We start from the raw sequence: 23,586 nt of genomic DNA on the forward strand, positions 1-23,586 counted from the left end.
AAAAAACAAACCAATGTACTTATTGACCTTAGTACTCAACTGCAAGTAGGAGAGCCATTTGATGTATTTAACTATAAAAGACTCCTCTATCATGCCCCACATATCAATACTGTGTATGTTAGTAGAATGGACAACTATCTTTTAATCAAACAGAGGTATTTGCTGAGCCATGCTATCTTTGGGCATCTGGACAAGATCTTTGCTTAGTTGCTTGGGAGTGGAGAATACAGACAGAAACCAAAGTAAATGTGATTTTATACTTAGATACTGATATAAATGTTGTGATATAGTAAATTTTGCCAAAGCCAAAGAAAGACAGGAGATTATAGCAAAACTGCTGATGGTCGACAGATTCATATCATCTCACTGTATCTGGCCAAACCACCCTTGTGCAGAAATCTTGTGCTGTAGCTGTGACTTGTTGATTAAATAATCAGTAACATAATTATCTATCTGACAGAGGTTTAGCTAGCTCTTTAGCTTAAAATGTGGACAGACAACCCCACAAACACATTATGATTTTTTTGTCTTAATTAATTCAACAGTAAAAATGTACCTCTGTTATACTAGTAGCTTTTAATGAAGTCTCAGGATGAGGAGTTGGCTATAGAGATGAGGAGTGGGCTACTGAGGTCTGGTAAGGTCTTTCTTACTCCAGTCATTCTAAAGACAAGATATTTTTAGGCCACCAAAATGTTACAGGTGACTTTGTATAACTGAAAACTCACTGTGAAAAGGTCAATGTTCTAAGACAAAAACAAAGAGTGCACTTTCACTGTGGTAGTGACCTGTTATTAAAAATTTGGTCAACCCCTAAAGCATACACCAGCTTTTTATTCTACACGGGACCATAATTTATAAAATAAACATCATGATCTCTTGAGGAAAACTTAAAACCAATGATTGAGACCACAAACTTGTTTGGAAAATGTTTACTGAGGTAATAATCAAGTGAGAAGTAGGGTCATTTTCTAATAGACTTCAGACTTATTGACTTATTGCATCTGGTGGAGCAGTCCCCTGGTTGCAAGAATGCTGATTAAAGGCATCACTTTTCAGACCAGGAGGTTTCTGCTTGTCTTCAGCCCAACAACCCACACTAACTCAAGTGATATCACTTAAGGCAATTCAACATTACACAGTGCCCTATGGAGCCACAACTTCAGCCTCATATAACTTTACTCACATATGTCAGTCACATCATCAGGACTGACCTGCCCTCCATTAAGGACCTTCAGACTGAGGAAAAGGGCAGAAAGCATCACTGCAAACCCTCACATCTTAGACACAACCTGCTCCAACTTCTCCCCTCTAGTAGGTGCTACAGATCACTGAATGCCAAAACTACTAGACACAGGAACAGTTTTTCTCCCAGGCTTTCACCCCGATAAACAGTATTCCAAACAGATAAGCATTCACACACACATCCAACACATCCACAGACTGCCACCACAATGGTTTGAATATATGTATTTGTAGGCCTATATATGTATGTGTATGAGTTTATATTGTCTTAAGACCCATTTATATTCCCTGGCTTTTTAACTTTGCAAGAGTTTTGTGGTCATCTGTGTCTTTTATTTATTTTACTACGTTTAACTACGTATTTTATGTTTATCTGTTTGATTTTATTGTTTCATTTATAGCATCATTTTAGATGTATACACTTATTTGATTATTAATTGTTGACTGTTATATGGAAATGTTTGTTTTATTGTTTTTATGAGTCTATGTACAGCACTTTAGAGACGTTTTTGTTGTTTAAATGTGCTGTACAAATAAAGTGGATTGGATTGGATTGGATTGGATATGTGTATGTATATACATATCACTCACCATAAATACACTGAACCAGTATATAGTGTTTATTTCGTCACTATTTGTATTTACATGTGTGTTTATTTGTGCACATTTTCTTTAACTTATTGCTATGTTTATTCTGTATGTCTTTTTTTTCTATTTGAGTAGCCTACCTCTGAGAAGATTGTAAAACCGGGGTCAAATTCCTAGTATATTGTAAACATAACTACTTGGCCAATAAAGTTGATTCTGATTCTGATATGTAATATGAATAATGGAGACCAGTAACCACATGTAGATGTGTGCACCTTTAACAGGTAACGTTACAGAAGTTTATTTGTGCACATTTTCTTTAACTTAATGCTATGTTTATTCTGTATGTCTTTTTTTTCTATTTGAGTAGCCTACCTCTGAGAAGATTGTAAAACCGGGGTCAAATTCCTAGTATATTGTAAACATAACTACTTGGCCAATAAAGTTGATTCTGATTCTGGTATGTAGTATAATATGAATAATGGAGACCAGTAACCACATGTAGATGTGTGCACCTTTAACAGGTAACGTTACAGAAGCTTGACAGGACAGGACAGGACAAGACAGGGGGCGGGGCTTGACAGGACAGGACAGGGGGCGGGGCTTGACAGGACAGGGCAGGGGGCGGGGCTTTGGCTGTCAATTGCCTCAATTAACGAAAACGAAGTCGTATCTCTCCGGTAGAGCTTGTGGCGGGGGAAACAATATTCGCAAATGTCAATAATTTATAGTGGTGATAAGTTATAAGTGGGTCCGCAGGAAAAAATACGGTCAAATTCCCCACTATTCGACATGGATACCTAAAAACAGAACAACCAACACCTAATGCCGCTATCAACTGACAGGTAGCTAATGCTAAGCTAGCGGTTAAGTTGGCAACTTTAGCACAGTTTGGTACAGTGAAACATAACTTAATTGGACAAGGAAAAGAAGAGGCTTACCGAAGGTGACAACTCAGGATATAAACTTTGCCTAACGTTTATGGTCATAATGTTTATCGATAACTAAATATTGCTGCTATCCGAGGAATGGCGCACAGCGGAGAGGAGGTTACCAGGGAGACGCCAGAGAAGGTGCACGAGGCAGTGACCTTCCTGCTAAAGTAAGTTCATTGTTTGTTTGTATTTTACACATTGCTTCACAATGCTTTGAGCGTGTTCTTATTGATGTGGGGTATTTGTAATATCTTAGCATAGTTTATCAATATAGTGGTTTTAAGTTCAGTTCAGTAGGGCAGTGGCTGACCACTGGAGGAAATCAGCTGTTGGCCTGGGCCTCCCGGACCGCGGGCTGGCTTTGGTCTTTGCTCTCTTGCTTCATATTGCATGCACGCTGCTTCTTTTCATTTGGCACTTTTTTTTTTTACAGTTTTACCTAACACATCATTGCGTTTCTGTCAGATCTGATGTTGCTGATGATTTCCATGAAAAGTTGTTTTAATCCAAGATCATTTCTTGAGCCACCTAAGTGACTAAGAGTTTTTTTTAGATGGTTTACCCATGTATTCATCAACCAATTTGTCACTTCTTGAGTCTGTTTGCAGTGATGGAAGGAGTATTCAGATCCTTTACTAGTACTACTTTAAAGTACTAACATCACACTGGGAAACAGTAAAAGTCCTGCATTCAAAAACGTACTTAAGTTAAAGTACAAAAGTACCATAATGACCCCGCTCAGATTGTTTTATATATTGTAAATATATCATTAGATTGTTATTATTGAGGCATGATTTACATTTTTTAAGGTAGGGCTCATTTTAACTACTTAACATACTGTTATTTGGTTTAATTTATAAAAACGCAAAATCATTTCAAATGAATCATGTTTTTCGTGTTAAATCTTGACCTGAAAAGTAACTAAAGCTGTTAAAAGTACTATAATTACCCCTGAAATGTAGTGGAGTATATATTTAAAGCTACATAAATAATACTCAAGTGCAGTTATCTCACTTGTAATTAAAGTCCAGTACTTGAGTTGATGTACTTTGTTACAATTCAACATTGTCTGTTTGTAAATGTTGTTAGTCTACACCTGTAAACTCCTGTCTTACATGTGCACACTCCTGGAAAGTTTGCACAGTTCCTTTACTCATTTAAATGACATCATATTTGTACATATTGTTTCTCATACATATATATATATATGTTATTGTTTGTATGTTGAATTTTTCTATTATTTTCTATTTATGCTGCTGCTTTTGACTCGCAGTACTTGCCTAATCTCTATTTATATTTTTAGTACTTAAAAATAGTTCTCATGCACCAATATACCACAGCAAATTCCTTGATTCTGACCAGCTATTGCAAGGAGAAGATGGTACCTCTCCCACTTGGCCAAACATACGACTTTTGTAACTTCTGTGTCTAATTTCTTTGTCACCTTACCTTTTTCAAGATAATATCAGCTTACATTGTTTATGCATTCATTTTGAGAAATGTGATAGTTCAGCATGCTGTGTAGTATAACAACTTTGAATCAGTTCCTGTAAATGTATAATCAACAGCCACAAAATTTACACGAAGAGTTTTGCTCTTTCTTTGCTAAGTCTGATAATGGGTCCACCACTTTTGCAAATGTTCTGTCATAGCAACAGATAGTGTGACCTTTTCCTGCAGAGCATAGGATATCCCCAGGAACCATTTGTCGTAGGCATAACAGCCCCCTTGGGTATATTTCTCTAGAGTTCCTGTGTAACAGACCATGGGCTCCACGGCTGCTAGTCTTCCCTAATTGACATGCTTGTGTTACCAGTTGTATTCTCTAGTCTCTCCAGGGACAATATAATTAAATTTTTTAAAACTTGGAATAACAGCAACGAGGGATTGTCATAATATAACACAAATACGCAGTGTTGTATTAATTGTAGCAATGCACTTTGGGCATAGTCTCTTAAACTCAGTAGTATTAGTGTTAATGCAGATGACCAAAATAAGATTTTTCACAACGAAGTCTATGTTTGACTGTTTCTCTGGTAGATATGAGTCTATGCATTGAAAGTGTAGAAACTTTGGTAGTTTCTGTCATTTTTGCAGTCTTTATTTATAGTAAGGATCATATATTTGCAGTGATTGTCTGGGCACTTTTTTTGCTGTACTCTGCCAAAAAATGTTTAAAGTTTAATAAAAAAAAATAGACCACATAACAGTAAATTAAAGAATCAAAACAACATGTTGGTGTGTGATTGCCAGTGCTTGCTAGGTAAATACAGTCGGGGAAAAAAATATTAGACCACCCTTGTTTTCTTCAATTTCTTGTTCATTTTTACAGCCTGGAACAACTTAAGGTACATTTGTTTGGACAAATATAATGATGACAACAAAAATAGCTCATAAGAGTTTAACTGAAGAGCTGATATCTAGCCATTTTCCATGGTTTTCTTGATGATGATTTTGGTTATTACCAAGAAAACCATGGAAAATGGCTAGATATCAGCTCTGAAATTAAACTCTTATGAGCTATTTTGTTGTTATTATATTTGTTTAGTTGTACCAGGCATTAAAATGAACCAGACAACGAAGAAAACAAAGGTGGTCTAAAATTTTTTCCTAGCTGTACATACTCCAAACATAATATCTGTATGCAGTCTAATAGAAGATCTAGTTATTTGCAAAACAAACTTGGTGTTTGTGGTGGTTAAGATGTGTTCAATAAGGTGTGTTTAATTTTTCCTCTGTCTCCCCTGAGTGTTGACAGACAACACATATCTTAGTTGATTAGACAGATGAGAATGGGGCTGCTCTTGGATGTGAGTAGCCATGTGCAAACTCCCAAACAGAGCTAATGAAGGAGATGAGGGCTGGTGTTGGAGTTAGTTCAGAGCCTCAGAGGAGCTGTTTGAGATGCCAGATCTGTGGAGTGTCTGGGGACAGGCATCTGTCACTTTCCCCTCATCACCATCTGGATGACAAACTGTGCGTCCGTTAGAGTGGCAATGTCTTACTTTGTTTGGAAAAGGAACAGACTTTATTTGGTTACTGATTGGTTGTTTGGTACAAAACTTTACTGAACATATAGACCAGGGGTGTCAAACTCAAATACACAATGGGCCAAAATTTAAAACTTGAATAAAATCGCGGGCCAACATTGAACAAATAAACGTTTTAATATATACCAAACATGTTTTGCTTTAACATTAAATATGGAACCAGCAGCGCTTATAAACGTACAATATATAACTAAATAGTGCAGACATGCAAAATCAAATTTCAAATAAAAAACACATCAATCTCATTAATTTATTAAATAAAAATTAAATAAAAATCGTATGCCTCTTTTCTATTTGCATCCTTCTGATTAAATATCAAAATAAACTTTTTCAACAGGTTAATAAATTCTGCCTTTCTTTTCGTAAGAAAATTTGTAGTATTAGCGGTAAATGCGCCGTATAATACCGGCGGGTCAGCTTTTATAGTAAAATAATAATATCATAATTTGGTATTGCCTCGCGGGCCAGAGTTTGACACTCCTGATATAGACAATACCTTTGGCTTCCATCACACAGGAGAAAAGGCAACACTATGAACTATGGAATGAAACCCTGCTGTAATATTTCACTGTTAAAGTATTCCTTTGCATAACAATTTCTCACTGGCTGTTATTTTGAATTCTTGAAGAAAACTCGTTTTTTTCGCATGCCTCCATGGTGAACAGAAATCCCAAAACATAGAAAATCATTAATGATTTCAAATGGAGGATAGGTTTATAAACAGCAAAACTATATAACATTTTTTGTATAAATCTCAAACAACTTGTGCATTATAATCATATGATCAGTACTTACGCAACAAATTATGCTTTTCACCATAATCATACTATATAAAACACCTCTGCCACTATTATGCTACTCATCCAGACTGGCATGGACTGCCTGCACAAACCTGAGATGGTATGGTAGAAGGCTTTTAAATAGTGCAACCCTGATCCCAAAAAGGTTGGGACAGTGTGGGTTGTGGGCTTTAAGAGGTTAAATACTGTCTTCGTACAATTTTTAATGTTTTACTGAAGATTAGAAAATTATTGCATTTTGTTTTATTTTTTATACCCAACTTCTTTGGGAATTCCGGTTGTAAGATTTCTGCAAAAATATATATGTTTAGCAAGTAATGAGCATATGACTGGATAAATCAGACTTTACGATTATACTGATTGGTGAGAGTGTTGAAATGTCTGTTTTGATATAGTTTTGCTGTTAAGCCTGGACTAAAAATTTTCAGTAAAGATTTACTGTGTGCTCAGATGTTTTTTGGATTCTGTGTTTACATGGGAGGCATGCAAGGAAAAAGCTTTCTTCAAGAATTCAAGGTCAATGCATTTTCTATTAAAATGATCATTGTAAGTGTATTCCTTCAACATCGCTGTGATGACAGTCTTATCTGATTGTCACTAAGCTCTCCTATTATGGAGGAGTTGGGGGTTGAAAGCCCTGCTGAAGGGCACCTGAGTGATAATGAGGAAGTTAATTTTCTTCACTCAGATGTATTCTGCCAGACTAGTGATAAAACCAGAGACCCTGTGGTTTCTAACCTTCTACTAGCCACCAAAATAGACTAAACACTTGAAATCACTGCTGTGTCATTTCTTCTCATGTACTGTGTATTCAGTGTTTTTGCATTTATAATTGCATTTAAGTTAATTTTAATCCCTGGGATAGAGTATGGCCAAATGCATAAAAGTTCTAAAATAAGGTGCATAAAACTCACCATCAGCTTCTCCATGTGCTGCAACGCCCCCATGTGGCTAAATATGTGATAGCATGCAAACATGTGCTGCATGAAAAATATTTACTACACAGATAATGGAGATAGCAAGCAGTGATGTGCATAAACACTTTGACATTAAATTACATTTAAAGGAGATTCACCTGCCAGCACAGCTCATTTACAAATCAATTAATAGGATACAACCACAATATACTGTATTTTTTACTATGCGTCCACCATAGTTTGAATGGACATGAGCTGGTTTGAGTGTATTTAGAGAAAAAATAAATTATTTTCTGTTGTCAGTGACATTGCCTATAAGTCAAATAAACGATACTGGCGAGAAGTAAAAAATAATGAATTAATTAAAGTTCCAGTGATGATTACTTGCACTTCCACCAGCTCAGGGTGAACTATTCTTGTCACTGTGATTTTTGCTTTGTTGTGGTATGAGAATAAGGTCTTCTTAGCCAAAAGGCAAAACATTCTTTATGTAATGGATTTACACTAATGACTGACCATCGACCGATACACTCATACCTCATTTTTTAAATAGCAAAAACACATTGTCTTATCTCAAGGCTAATGCTGAGATAAGGTTATTTTTAAAAAAAATTTTAATTGTTGTTTACACTTAAAAAACATACAATCATAAAAGAACGGTACAAGAAACAGATAAAAAAAACTGTGCAGGAAAGATCAAAAAGGCCAAAGGGCTTATCTGTGACCCTCCCTCTTAAACCTATAAATAACTATACTTTACTTAAATTACACAGCTAGATGAAAATAAAAAATACAAACAAAATAATAATACAAAGGTGATTAGAACATCTCTAGGGATTTGTTGAGCTTGGTCTTGAAAGTATTTAAAGAGGAACATGATTCTGTTAGATTTTTATTTAATTCCACAGCACCTCACCTTGATAAACAAATGAGAATTTGGCAACAGAGGTCCTACAGAAAGGAATATGTAAGTCATTCTTTCTTCTTAAAGGTCGTTAAAGGTATTGATAATTTGATACTTGTTCAATATTTTTTATACCACATGTCTAAACTGTTTACCTGCATCAAAGCTAGATATTTTAAGAATAATATTTGAATCCAGTTGTCCTAATCTGATGTGATACCAGATTGATTTGATGTGTCCTCTTAACCTTTTTCACATAGCCCTTTTTGTTGTTGAACTCTAGTTCATCCCTCAATACAGAACATCAGTGACTAGTTGTGTCAAATTAAAGAGTTCATTCTTTCAGTGAGGCTGTCTATGCTAATGGGGTCTCTCCGTTTGCCAAATACACACCAATAAGTATTCTCAGCTCCCAAAAACACATTCTGCCGGCTTGAAGAGCCTTTTCAATAATACAACGCTTTCATATTATATTCATAATGCGCTCCGGTGAACACTGCAACCAAGTCTACTGGGTTTAATTTAATGTAATTTCAGGGCCTAATTTGGCTTCCTACATGTCAGTGGTAATGAAACTTTTGTATTTGATCTAGATACCCTCCATTTGGCTTTTCCCAAAGACTTCCAAGATCTCAAGATGAACTTTGTGCATAGCATTAAATTCAAACAGAAGAATAACCCCATCTGCGCTCTATGCAAGCATTTATCAGGGGCATGGGTGCACCCTTGAGTTTTTCCTTTTATGAAAATTAAAGGGCACAGTTATTTTTTTTTACATTAAACATACAGAATACAGAAGACAAAGGGGCAAACGGAGAGAAATTTATATTGAAACATAATGTGCTTAAAACCTGACAAAGGACAGGGATGCATTGTGCTTTATGAATAAACTGCATAGCATCTACTAATTATTTTTAGACTTTAAAATTAGGGTTGGGTTTTAACATTTTATCCAGTCTAAATCCAGAATCAAATCTGCTTATTTTATCTGAAGCCTTTTAAAGCTCTTAGTGAACCTATGCATCTTTAGTGTTCAGCTGAAATTATAACCATAAAAATCTGTAGCATATGGATTCAAACAGTTTTGAGTGGCAGCCTAATTTATCCTCAAAGAATATTTGTGCCAAAGAAGCTCTGGCAGTAAAAATAAATGCAAAGCAGCAGAAGATATCTAGTGTCGATGAAATGTCAGGGTTGGGGTGATGTCTATATGATGATGTCGTCAGTGAAACAAAAGTTGATCCACTTAATTTATTGATATGATATAAATACAAGTTTGACAGGAAGGTTTTGACTTCTGAAATTGATGTGGTGCGATCAGCTGATCAGAAGATGCATCGTTCTGTTGGAGTTGTTCCAGATTGATGCTTCTTTTATCTCATAAGCAATCTTTGATTGAGAAATACTTTTTTAAGGGAAAAACTAGGATTTCAATATCAGAGATGAGGTTTAAAAAAAAAAAAAAGCCCACTGCTATTATTTTCCTCGGCTTATACCTGGCTTAATGAGTGTGAATGAATAACTGCTTATTATATATCCCACTGACCATCAGCCTAAGTGCAAATCAAAACCGAACAACCTTTCCAAGGACATTGTTTGAAAATGCCAAGATTCCTCCTACTCCATAAAAACCTATTGCTCTATTGATTTATAAAAAGTAGTTAAAACATCTATCTAAAATGTGTAATGTCTTTTCAGATACTCAAGATGGCAGCAAAGAGCCACACAACTCTACTACTCAATTAATCAAATTTCTATTTATGAAGTATATTAAAAACTGTTTTGCTGTTTTTCCTTTCTTCTGTGCAAGATTTATACAGCACATAATTAATGCAGAGGCCTTTCCTTTCCGGTTGTAAAACTATCTAATCAAGAGAAATTATTTCACCAACGGACAATTCACGAGACGGCTTAAAGTGTGGCAATAACTAAATTAATTTGTGTATGAAATGAGGATAATTGACGATATATCTGTGTCCATGATGAACACATTGAACACTAAATGGCAGTATGTTGTCTCATCCAGAATGATCGGGGTTTTCTATAACTCCAGAGCTGCTCTATGTCTGAATATGTCAATATCTGCATGTGCTTCGCAGTAAAAACACAGATGCCTATTTGCAGTCAGGTTGTCGATAGTGTTAACCACTCTACCTTCGTTTTATTACACTAATTATTTTAGCGATTTTGACAGCTAGATCAGAATAATGTCAAGGAGTCAATTGCCCGTCCTTTTAATATTGAATTAACACATTGTGGCAGTGCTATTGATTATTGAGTTTAAGAAGATCATCATATCCATGAAGGCTGTCACACTTAAGAGACCTTCTGTTTAACTACGGCGTTCTTGACATCCCGGTTATCAAACATGAACCATCAGCCTTATGGTCACTTTGGAAACTTCAGTCATCACTGGGGCTTATTTACCGTGTGGAATAGATATTTCTAAAGACAACATTAAACAGACTTTGCAAGGCCTGCGTTGTGCTCTGTCAAAGATTTAGCTGCTTGCACACCCTCTCTCTCTCTCTCGCTCTCTCTCTGAAGGCCCCCTTTGTACACATAGGAATGCCCTGTGTGTACTCTGAAATGTAAAGCAGGCCTTCTGTTCAGATATGCACGCTGCTGTTGATGATGTGTTTTATTGTAAATGACAGAGGGATTTATAAAATACTATGTTTGATAAAGATGCCTATCTGATATTCTCTAAAGGAGACACATACAACATGCAGTCCTAATTGTTGGACTTCTCATTAGGGCAGCGTCATGGGACCTTGCCAGATAATGAAACAGCTGTAATGCTATGGCATTCATCTTGTGTGTCTTCTGATCATACATGCATATATAGAAGCTGCGGTCTTAATCGTACAGCACTACTGGTTATATTGCTCACAGCTGATATTAATGGATTGACTACTTTTATGCACAAAAGTGTGTGGAGAGTATCTGTGGTGATGGAACATTTGAAAGAATCAAGTCTAAGAAACCGAGAAAAAATTGTCAGCTCAAAATAGTTTGATGTATCAATATGAACCAGTGTTTTGTTACTTGCTAGATATTTGATTTATGCTTTTCATAAAAAAAAATCTGAAGTATTCAGAAAAAGCACTTTTATTATCATGATACACAAACAGTTTAACAGTTTAATATAGACCTCCCATTCATCTGTTTTACTCTCACACACATAAACACAAAAAGGCAGGTAAAACAGGCAGTAAAGGTGAATAAATATATGGTACGCTTTGCCATGTTTGGTAATTTTTGAATGCATGATCTAAGGTTGTCACAATACCATCATTTTAAAATTTTATATAATAGTAGTATAAAAAATTATACCTAACACATTTTGATACCACAGGAAAAAGAAAAAAAAGTCCCAGGATTATTATTATTATTTCATTTTTATTTATTTATTTATTTGCAAAAAGTCATTGAACACATGCCAACATTTTTAAAATAATTTTACTCATAATTAATATGAATATTACTATTTAAAAAAAAAATCTATCTTGGAGGCCTAAGCATTCTTTATCATTATATATTTTTTAAATTAATCTGACTATTTTTTTTAATTCTATGGAGTATATAATTATTATTGAGTATCGTTCTAAATTCCTAGAATCAAACTATCGACATTTTGATAACCTAAGCACGATCCAACAGTTTAAATCTTTACAATTACTGGCTTCTAATGCTAAGTGGTGCTCTTAGATGATGAAAACATAGCCTAAGTATTTAAAGCCAGGATGGTTTTTAGCCACACATTTTGTACATATAAACCAGCCTTTGCAGTGAAGTTCCTATAATGTAGCTGCATACTGTAACCTGACAGTCACCCTACACAGAGAATTCTTCTTTTCCAACTATTGTACAGTTAGGACACCATCACACATCCCACCTTTGCCCTTATATCACAGCACACACCACAGATAGAAGCTCACACGCTGCTCATATTGTCTCCCAGCCACACTTTTAACTTCAAAGCCCTGCTCACCCTTGTGTCTCAGGAGGAATGGAGGCACTATAGCAGCCAGTCTTCGCTGCTTTGCCATGGTTAACTATGACCGCAGGCTGGAGCACCTCCCCATGCCTCCTGATACCAGAGCAGGGGTGGTGCAGGGGGGGGAGTTGGCGTCCCGTAGCTCCACAGCACACCGCCTTGTGCCTTGCCACCACATAACCTGTCCCTGTGAAACAGAGGTGCATTATGCACCACATTACAAGGCTACACTTGTTGAGAACAGTGTGTGTGTAGTGAAAAGCATAGGTAACCTGAATGACCAGGTTCAGTATGGATTTCTTATTGAGAATATTTCCATATACATATCTACATATACATATATACATTAACAGAAAATTAAGTTTTTCTATCAGGGAAAAGGAGTAGAAGGGTTGACTTGTTAAAGGTTGGATTAGATCAGGCACATACTCTACAGCTGATGAAAATTAGAATTTCTTCAATATTTAAAAATTATGTCTGCAAGTGTGATGTGTTTGTAGGCACATTGATGCTTTATTTCTCAGGTCTGGAAAGTGTCCTCCCTGTTGAAATGGTTGTGTTCAGCTCAAAGGAACAATGTGGTGGATTTACTTTATTATGAACAAAGCCTTTGTCTGCGGTGCTCACATACTGAACGGGGGTCCAGAGTCCAGGAGCAGCTTTGAACTACCAGGTCAAAGACATCACAGAACCGACGCGCTGTTTCGCATTCATCTTGTACCTCACACAGGAGGCCCGTCACATTTGTCCTTTTGATTGTCCTCCATTTCTTTAAAGGTCTGGCTGGAACCATAGGTCATCTGGAGGCTTTTATGTGGAGAAAAACAAACGTTGTGTTCTTATTCTTGCTCTTCACTTTAGGGGAAGAACTATCACAGGGGCGGCTCCCCTGCCACAGTACAGTACAACAATTGAAATTCAACTCCAAATCAAAACAGCTGATTATAATTTAGCATGAATAGACGTTTTAGTTTAAAGGCTTTTCACATATCAATAGAAAGGTGGGCATATATATATGAACTCCACTGGCATGAAATATGCAAAGCAAGCCCACCACAGAGAATAGCTGAAAACACAGGTTCTTTTGATGTTAAGTCCTTTTGGTTGTGCATGTCTTCATTCAACTAGCCTGTGGATGTTTTAACCTTCTGTAAAACTTGCTGCAGCTCTGCACTCTCCCTCTCCACACCAGAGTAATGTGGATCTGCAGTTCTGCCCGTGATTTTTATTTCATGAACGCTGTGTTTCTCTTTGCCAAGGTTTATGAGTGCCCACCATAGTGTTTCACTATCCTGTTATGGCTTTGGACACCAACTTTCTGTTATGAGTGAAATTCGGCTATTATTCTGTGCTTTTTTTTGGTTTTATGTTTTTTTTTTTTGTGCTTTTATCTACTTCTGTTTTCCACACATATTTTGAACGCCTCAGTTGAGTTATGTTGACTGTAGCGCCTTGGGCAGAGTTCACTGCCTTTATTGATAATAAAAGATAATTTTGTACAAGTAATGCTCTTCAGTGAAATTAATGTAACAATATCAAAGCTGAAAAGAAACGACTTGCTTTGCAGGTAACATTATTTTTCCTGCTTGTCTTTTGCACACACACACACACGCACACACACACACACACACACACACACACGCACACGCACACGCACACACACACACACACACACACACACACACACACACACTAAAACAAACAAAACAATACAAATGGGACTAATAATCAATCAACCGTGGAGCACGTATCCTTTGACTCCAGGCTATTATTGCTTGGGTGAGCCTATGTGTGTTGTGCCGTATTGACTGTTTCAGTTTTGATGATCCATTCTCAGATGAGAGGAAGCATGTCAGTGCACTGAGCATCACAAAGGGCAGATGAAACACAAGGCTGCACATGCTAGAGCAGATAATTACGGAAAAATATCATCTTCACTCAATCTACCTGTCCTCCCTCGTTTTACGTGTGAAAGTGTCCTGTTGGAAGTGTAAGGACCGGGTAAGGTCCCAGCAGTGAACAAGACACTGCTGGTCTTACAGGCTTTAGATGCTCCTGAAGAGAAGCTCAGTATTAGTTAGTATGCACTGGACATAACAAGGCCTTTGATGTAGCCAGTATTCTCTTTACTCACCCAGAGCATCAACATTTAATGAGACCTGATATCAGCCTTTTTAGGAGCTGTGAATATTTCAGATAAAAGCAAATTGTATTCACCAATACCAACAGACCACGAGGTGGTCAGAGGTTCATTGTCACCTGTGTGTTCTGTGTGATATAGTGGAGCTATGCCTTTTGTGTAATGGGATATGTTCATTAAAACAGGCCCATTTCACTCTCTCTTAATCAGCAGCACATATGTCATGGGAGGATACTGCCTGGAGCTAAAAACTAGTGCATAATTTATAACTCCAGGTCAGGCTGTGCAATGAGTGCATATTATCTCAACAAAGATGCATTACTCTGCCATCATTCCATATTTACAATTATGTCTTGATGTGCAGCTCATTTAGCACACAATAGCGCAATAATCCTCCAGACGAGATTCCAACACGTACAAATCTTAACATCAGTTGTTAGTCTATCAGCGCTCTCATTTAAATGAGATCTTAATATAAGCACCTTTCTCTTCTCAAAGTCTTCAGCATCTGTCTAACACAGTTTATGTGCGTGTGTCTCTGCATGTGTGTGTGTGTGAGAGAGAGATAGAGAGACATAGAGAGTGTGCAAGAAAGTGTCACAGTGAGCTGTGACACTGCAGGTGTTTAAACTGTGGTGATGTAATTGGTCACAAGGGGAATAGAAACAAGAGCTTCACAGTCCTTGATTTGATCCCTTGGTTATTGATTTCTCAGTCTGCTTCTAACAGAAATAATTGCCACATGTAATGTATTATTCAATTACAAGACACTGCTCTCAAGTTTGGGTTTGATGGTCCTTTTTGAATCACTGAGACCTATAGATAATTCAACACTGTCAGCCCATTAAGCAGCGCGAATATTAAAAGGTATGCGTTAATCCTGCCTATTTATTAGCAACTGTGACATTCACCAGCAGTCAAAGTTTCCCATTTTCAGCCTTTGTATAGTTGAAGGAAGTGGGCTTAACTTTGGTTCAGATGCAGGCTGGCATTGTGACTCTTACCTATTATATATACTGTTGGTAGTCAAGCCTTTTTAACTGTTCTTTAAAGCCAAATCAAACTCATTCAAACCACACTATTGTACCTGTAATTAGGTGACAGTCTGACATGGCCTTTCCTGTTTTAAACGGCTATGTAATTTTATTATTCGTAACCCAGTGAGTCACACAATGTAACAGAAAGAAATACTTTTAATTCTCAACTTGGGTGATTTTGATCAAAAGCTACATTTTTTTGATCGACACTTTCATTGATGTCAGCTCATTTACAGCATAAAAACACAAAACTGTATGACCATGGTCAGCAGAGTTCACAGTTAAGAGCTGGAATATCAATTACTGAGTGGTTAAAGATAGTAGAACAGCTTCAACAGTTTGATTAAGAAAATTAAATCACATATATGTAACTCAGTCATAAAAATTAGGAAAAGATAACACTCATGCCATATTACTATATAGAAAATCTAGGATTATTATTTTTTGAAGCATTTATGTAAGCAGCATTTTAATTTTCTCAAGGTAGGGCTAATTTTTACTACTAAATATACTTTTATGTGGTTTGCTTTATATACGTGTAATCGTTTTTAAATTAGCTGGAATTATTTCATGTTAAATCTCAGCCTGAAAAGTAACTAAAGCTGGCAGCTAAATGTAGTGGAGTCATATCAGGATATCAATATGATATTAATTTATTGCCCAGCCCCATTCATTATTTAAATGTCTGTTTTATGATGATATTATTGAGATTTTAGTCAGTCACATACAGTTTGGAAGTTAGAAGTATTTTCTCCTCACCAGGTTTTAATTTCCTTATTCTCTTTTACACTCTTGTGAGTCAATTAAATAGAAGAAAAAAGAAAAATTGATCCAGCAAAGGGCTAAATTTCCTGACTCTTATTTTCTAGTATGCTTCAATTTCACTCTGGCTCCTATCTTCCATAATGCAACTTCATAACATCTTTCACAGGCCTGCCCTGTCTCTAAAACGCTTACATTTTTCAAGCTTCACATTATGAGTTTATATCAGAGTTCTTTCTATATTTTTAGTGTAATTTTTTTTTTTGTCAAAACATTCAGTTTTGATCTGAAGGAGACACTGAAATCATATGATTCTCTTTAGATGTGTGTCTGTGTACACAGTTCATGAAGAAAGTGCTGCTTTTTGTAAGCTTAATATAAACTGAGATTGAATTAATATTAATTCTTGCTTTATAGTGTAAAAAATCTACGAAAAGCCGGATTTATCTATATGTTTACCTGCTGTTAGAAATGGTGTCATTACTTAATGTTCTACCACTTTCTTTTCTGTTTACAAGATAATACTTGATGCCTCATTCAGCTCTAAAGAAAGATCAATTCTAGTGTTAAAATCTCTATCTCTCTATTGCTGTGCAGCACTGTGTGACACAGTTTTAATGATCAGCCATCCAGCACTTGTTTACAGCTCGGCTTCCCAGTCATGTTCTGTTAATACCCACTCCTGTTAATATTTATCGTCAGTCTTAATTGGTTTGATGTCACTACACTGGTGCTGCTGTCGGCTTGCTTGTTGAACTGGCCTCGGTGTTGTTTCAAAGTCTTTATTATTGTGACAGTCGAGTCCTGTTCATTAAAAGTCCTGTTCATTAAAGTTTCACTTTCCATTTTCATCAGTATGAAGCTGATTCTGTAAATGCGAGGGAGCTGCGGAAGAGTCAAACCCTGCAAGCGATCACAGGGGAGGTGCATAGTCTGTATAAATTATCAGGAATATGAACTCGATCGAAGATGTAAATTGCACCAATGGTTAGTTATGTGGGGAATTGCCATGCATTTCATGCAGCGATAATAAAAATGAATTTTTGAACAAAGGGATCTTAAAATAATATCTAATCTACAGAGAATACCCACATCAAACGAATAATTAAAAGCTTTGAAATGTATCTTTGTGGTCAGAAGTGTGGAGCACTAGCCCTGTGAATATTGTACTCAATTCAAGTTTGTTAAAAGAAAAAAACAAAACCAGAGTTAATTAACAGTTATTACAGGCCTTTTCAACTTAAATTTGACTTTCAAATATTAGCTCTTATATATAAACTATGCTTCTGGCATCTGCAAATTAGCTTTAGTGTATCTCCTCTAATTAGGCCTCATTGAGCCCATGGTAACCCACACACAATAATATTAATAATTCAGCAGCATAAGATGTGTTTAGGAGTAGTCATTAGAGTGCATTTTATTTGCATTGTATCAATCCGATACACATCACCTTTACATTGAGTAAAACTATAATCACAACAGAATTAAATGAGGAGGCGATCATTAATTTTAAAAAGTGTTTTAATCATTTCACAGCGTTTTCAATAAGTTCTCATTATGAAAAAAAGACTACAGCTGTGTGTTCTATAGCTCAGTTTATTTTAGGTCAGAACCATTTTACCCAAGTCCTATGTATATGTATTTTTTTTGAAAAAAGATGGGTATTTATCATGATCTAATTAATTGATCAGGATAATATATGATGTTTCTTTGTCGTATTTCACATTGAAACCAAACATCACACTACTACGAACTAAAATAAATTAATTTTCTGTCAGCTGTCCAGTAAATAATCTAATATGAAGGCATCGCCTTGTCTTTGTAGAGCGTCTGTGGTTAAAAAAAAAAGAAGAAGAAGAAGTGTGGTTTAGTAAAACCTGCCCCCCAGCCCTCACACTTCTCTCTCCCCCACCCACTTGCCCTCCTATCTCCATCCTCCTGCCATCTCTCTCTGTCAACAGTGATTCTGCCTCTTGCCACTGATCAAACGCACCTGCCAAGCCCTGCTAACATTCCCGAGCATGTTCGCTAATTACCCACAAAGCCTTGCAGATTTATACTCCTAATAGGGGATATGCCTCAAATCGGGGGCAGGGCTGTGCTGCATTACAATGGTATTTATTTACTAATTTGGGGGAAGATCTCTTGGGATAATGTGCACTATAAATGTTTTAAGGCCATGGTACCATTCTGAGTAAGTCCCTGTTGTATTATTTTTTCTCAATTGGCAAACAAGGGCAGGGAAAGTGTTAGAGACATTGTTATAATCATCTCTTGATTTACATCCAAGTTAAAGCACTGGTATCCTACACAGGCAACAATAAAGCTTAGCGCTGATTATAATCCTCTTGTTTCAGTGTAATTAGACAAAACAGCCTTTTAACTGTGCAGTTAATAGGGGAAATGATAGATTAGGAGTTTAACAAATTGCCAATTGCTTTTATGTTTAAACCACTGCAGTTGGTGCATTGTATGCAATTGAAGAAAAATCTCCTGAAATTACTGTAAAAGCATGCTCAAACACATGTCAAGTGATGTTAACATTCCAACGTGATATTAATAAAAATCTGTTTTGCATTCCCTGCTCACATTTTTAGTTTTTTTGCATCTCTGAAATGAGTTTTGTGTTTAGTTTTAACACATAAGTGCTTTGCAAACAAGATTTACTTTGCATTACTAGGCCTGGCCGATACAATCATAGTGTCTGTTAGGGGTGTGCCATGTCGTATCGTTCATGATAATACTGGTATATTTTTTATATGATAAAAAAATGCATATCGCGATAATGGCAACATTCCTACTTCTTGACATAGTGATGTCAAAATAAAATTATAAAAATGTTTATTCACATTTTTTATGTTAAATCTTGACATGTAACTACAAAAGTAGCTTAAACTGGCAGCTAAATTTAGTGGAGTAAAAAATACAATATTTGCCTTTAAAATGTAGTGAAGTAGAAGTATAAAGTTACATAAATGGAAATACATAAGTTAAGTACACCTGAAAATTTTACTTAAGTACAGTACTTGAGTAAATGTACTTAGTTACATTCCATTGATTTTTATTTTGTTGTACGATTTTTATTTATACAGACTCAAAAATATTTTTTAAAAATCACACTTTTTTTATATATATATATTTTTAGTATTTTGTCATATCGTCAAGAATATTGCTATTGCAAAAAAACCCAAACATGAAATATCGTGCTATTATTTTAGGGCCATATCGCCCACCTCTAATGTCTGTTATATTTCTGTATCGTTTCTATTGTGATGCAGAGGCTGACACCTCCTGGACAGCTTGTTGATTGGTCTATTGATTATGCTCCTGTCTCATTGGTTGGACAATCACTGGTGTCATAAAGCCGTGTGTTCCTAGCTAAAAACACCAGGCGATCCTCTGGAAACGTCCAGATGGGAGCGCTAGAGCTACTAAATACTATTACTTAATATCCGCTAAGTAAATATGTCAGCACAAGGTGGAGTACTTGTTCTCTGCGTTTGTGATCTTTGTGTCTCCTCCATTGCTGATGTTGTTCACTACTGCATGGGACGGTTGATCTCTGTGGTAATTGTCCTGCCCCTTTTCCTTTCTGATTTAACAGTTTGGCGGCAGTGAAGAGCGGCGGCTTTTAACCAAAAGTTGATTATTTTTCAACTCTCTTCGACCAGGAAATACCCAAACATGCAGCGTTCAGTGCCGAATAGACGCTCAGTGCCTCGTCATGCTGCTAGCACTTAGCAGAATCTAGATAAGCAGTACTCTCATTGCAAGGCTTGAATAAATATGCTGTATTAGGGCTGGACGATATATCGATATAAAAGATATATTGATATATTCTTAAATGTGATATGGAATTAGACCATATCTCATAACGATATAGTTCAAATTTTTATTTCTTTAAATGCTGCCCTTACTAGGATTTGTCATATTTAGTTCTTTTGTTTTGTCAGTTATTCTTTTCTCATATAAATGTATTTATTTCAGAAAGAGATTGGGCTATTTTATTTCATAGGCTATTTTTATTAGTTTTTTTAAAATTAGTATTAAGATTAAGATTTTTTTAATTAAATGTGCACTTTATGGTGCTTTGATTTTTTAAAAAGGTACTCCTGTTGTTATACACTATTTATGTTCACTTAAATAAACAGTTATAATAAAACTACTTGTGACATGTCATATTTGAATTTGACTGAACATTTGCTCTCACTTTGCAATAAAAATATCGGGATATATATCGTATATTGATATTCAGCCTAAATCGGGATATGACTTTTAGTCCATATTGCCCAGTCCTATGCTTTATAATAATTTTTTCACACATAAGCGGGCCATAGAGTAGTGGAGTATGGAGCCTGCAAACAGACTTGAGCATGTGCTGTATTTCATATAAACATCTTTTTTCAATAGAACATTTACCATTTGTTGATATATATCGTTATCAAGACATGAAATAACCATTGGAATAGATGATTATTGCCATATTGCCCAGCCCTACACTGTACGAGGCAAAGCCTAACAGAGAAATCCATGTACATTTGTTTTTGTGTTCTGTGTTACATTAAGTGTCCTTTTTGATTTCATTTGCATGTAAAGTAAAAGTCTCTGCCATTATAACTGTCTAATAACACTTTGAATAATTGATCAATTTGTTAAAACTCCAAATTCCTACCTCAGTACATAGGATGTGTACCTATAGATACATTTGAAAACATGATTATAGAGTTTCCAATAAATGTTCTACAGTTTCAGAGTTCCTTAAGCTTAGAGACCAATTTTCTTTGGATAGTTTAAGTGCAAACTCAACCATGCGTAAGGGCCATACTGATAAAAAAACAAGCATCCTGCTTCCCTTAACATCTTGAAAAAAATGCTCCCTGGCCATCCTGTGAAGTTTTTCTGGCCTGTGGCTTTTGTGGAGTGCCAGTCATATATAGGAATTTAAAGGATGAGGCAAAAAAGCGATGGTGTCTGCACATACAATTTCCACCTAATTTAAAATGAACTAAATCAAATAGGTCATTGCATATGAAATGCTTCTTTCTATTTGTTTTGAAAGGGTTGGGGGCAGTTGAACTGTTATTTTCTATGTAAACATCTTTGGCACATTTATTCATGTTTGCAAAAAGAACAAACTCAAGTCTGTGTCTGGCAGCCATTGAGGGCTTCATCTAGTTTTCGTCAGTTGGTATAAGCATCAAATATCATTTTTGTCAGGAGGAAGCGGTCACTGGGGACAGTGTTTACTGCCTTTCCATTTAAAAGAGAAGCAAGTTTTCCTTAAGCCTGCTGCTTTCTGCATGGTTAGTTCCCCAATGCTGCCCTAATGGAAGGCAACCCACTCTGCCAGTTCTCAGCAGCAGTAACAGCAGCACGGTGTGGGGAGAGGAAGAATATGTTGTGAAAGAAGTGCTTAAATGCCCCTCAAAACAAACAAGCCTGACTTTCAGCTGAGCAAATACTCGGTCACCATTCCATCATTAGTGGAGGGGACAGGGAGGGGGCTGGAGGGTTACCAGATAAACCCACTTTCAAGTTTGATATGTCCAATGTACAGAGAAATGTGCAGTCCAGCTCTATTTAGCAATGTACTGAAATTATTCCAGGATATCATGAATGACCAGACTAGGGCTGGGCGATATGGACCAAAAGTATCCTGATATATTTAGGCTGATTATCAATATACAATATATATCCCGATTTTTTTTTATTGCAAAGTGAGAGCAAATGTTCAGTCAAAGCCAAACATGACATGTCACAAGTAGTTTTATAGAAACCATTTATTTAAGTGAACATAAATTCTGTTTAACAGCACAAGTACCTTTTTTAAAAAAAATCAAAGCTCCATAAAGTGCACATTTAAATACGAAAATATCTTAAATAAAAATAGACTATGAAATAAAATAGGCCAATCTTTTTCTGAAACAAATATATTTAGATGAGAAAAGAGTAACGGACATTTCAAAATAACTAAATATCACAAACCCTAGTAAGGGCAGCAATTATATATAAAAGAAAAAAAATGGAACTATAAATGGATATGTTCTAATTCTAAATCACATTTAAAAATATATTGATATAGTTTTTATATCGATTATTTATATATATATATTGACAAATAAGGCAACATTCAACGATGGCTGTGTTTTTCTCATGTATAGCATCAATTTTGTGCTGGATAAATGTTGTATTGGGTGTTGGCAGTCGGATTTGGACAGAACAGTCCCTTAAAACAATTCAGTTTTCGATAGTATCCAGTCAACAAGTGTGGACTTGTGCTTGATGATGTAATGTATAGATTATATAGAAATGGCTTTTATATGCTTTTCTATATATTTTCTAGTAACTCATACAGCAATAATAAGGTAATTTGGATAACACTTTATGTTCTGATTCTTGCATGTGAACCTGGAGCAAACCATAGTTTTACTTACCAGTAATAGGGCTGGGCGATATATCGATATAAAAAATGTATCAATATATTTTTAAATGTGTTATGGAATTAGTAAATAATAATCATATTGCATATATCGATATAGTTTAAAAAAAATAATGTCTTTATATATAAATGCTGCCCTTACTAGTGTTTGTCATAATTACTTATTTTGTAATATTCGTTATTCTTTTCTCATTTAAATATATTTATTTCAGAAAAAGATTGGCCTATATAATTTCATACGCTATTTTTATTTAAGATGATTTTTTTATCTAAATGTGCATGTTATGGAACTTTGATTTAAAAAAAAAAAAGTATTTATTACAGTATTTATGTCCACTTAAATAAACGGTTTCAATAAAACTACTTATGACATGTCATATTTGACTTTGACTGAACATTTGCTCTCACTTTGCAATAAAAAAATCAGGATCGTAAATCGATATTCAGCTTAAATATATCGGGATATGACTTTTCTTCCATATCGCCCAGCCCTAACCAGTAATCATGGTATGTTTTGAAATATATCATTATCAAGCAATAATACCCTATATCGGGATAGAAGATTGTGGCAGCCCAGCCCTTCTGTGGACATACCTGACACAGTAGGGTTTTGAATCCATCCCAGCTTCTACTACAGAAAAAACAGGGAAACTCAGTGCAGAATTACAAGAATCAGGATCCCTGATCTTACTGTGAGGAACAACTGAGCAAACTAACTTTCTAATTTACCTGTTGTTTGAAAAGTCTCAAGGAAGTAATCTCTGTGAAT

The 23,586-nt window shown here is 35.7% G+C and overlaps 1 long non-coding RNA gene across 1 annotated transcript in view; it reads left to right on the top strand.

Annotated features, from left to right (window-relative positions):
* The first annotated feature begins 2,610 nt into the window (after nucleotides 1-2,610).
* The window catches only part of LOC131985680 (uncharacterized), a 253,194-nt gene continuing 232,218 nt past the window's right edge, over nucleotides 2,611-23,586 (top strand). Inside the window, exon 1 of the long non-coding RNA XR_009395667.1 lies at nucleotides 2,611-2,935. This is a non-coding gene — a long non-coding RNA (uncharacterized LOC131985680). The remainder of the gene's footprint in view (nucleotides 2,936-23,586) is intronic.

This window comes from Centropristis striata, chromosome 2 (genome assembly GCF_030273125.1).
Source record: "Centropristis striata isolate RG_2023a ecotype Rhode Island chromosome 2, C.striata_1.0, whole genome shotgun sequence".
NCBI lineage: Eukaryota > Metazoa > Chordata > Actinopteri > Perciformes > Serranidae > Centropristis > Centropristis striata.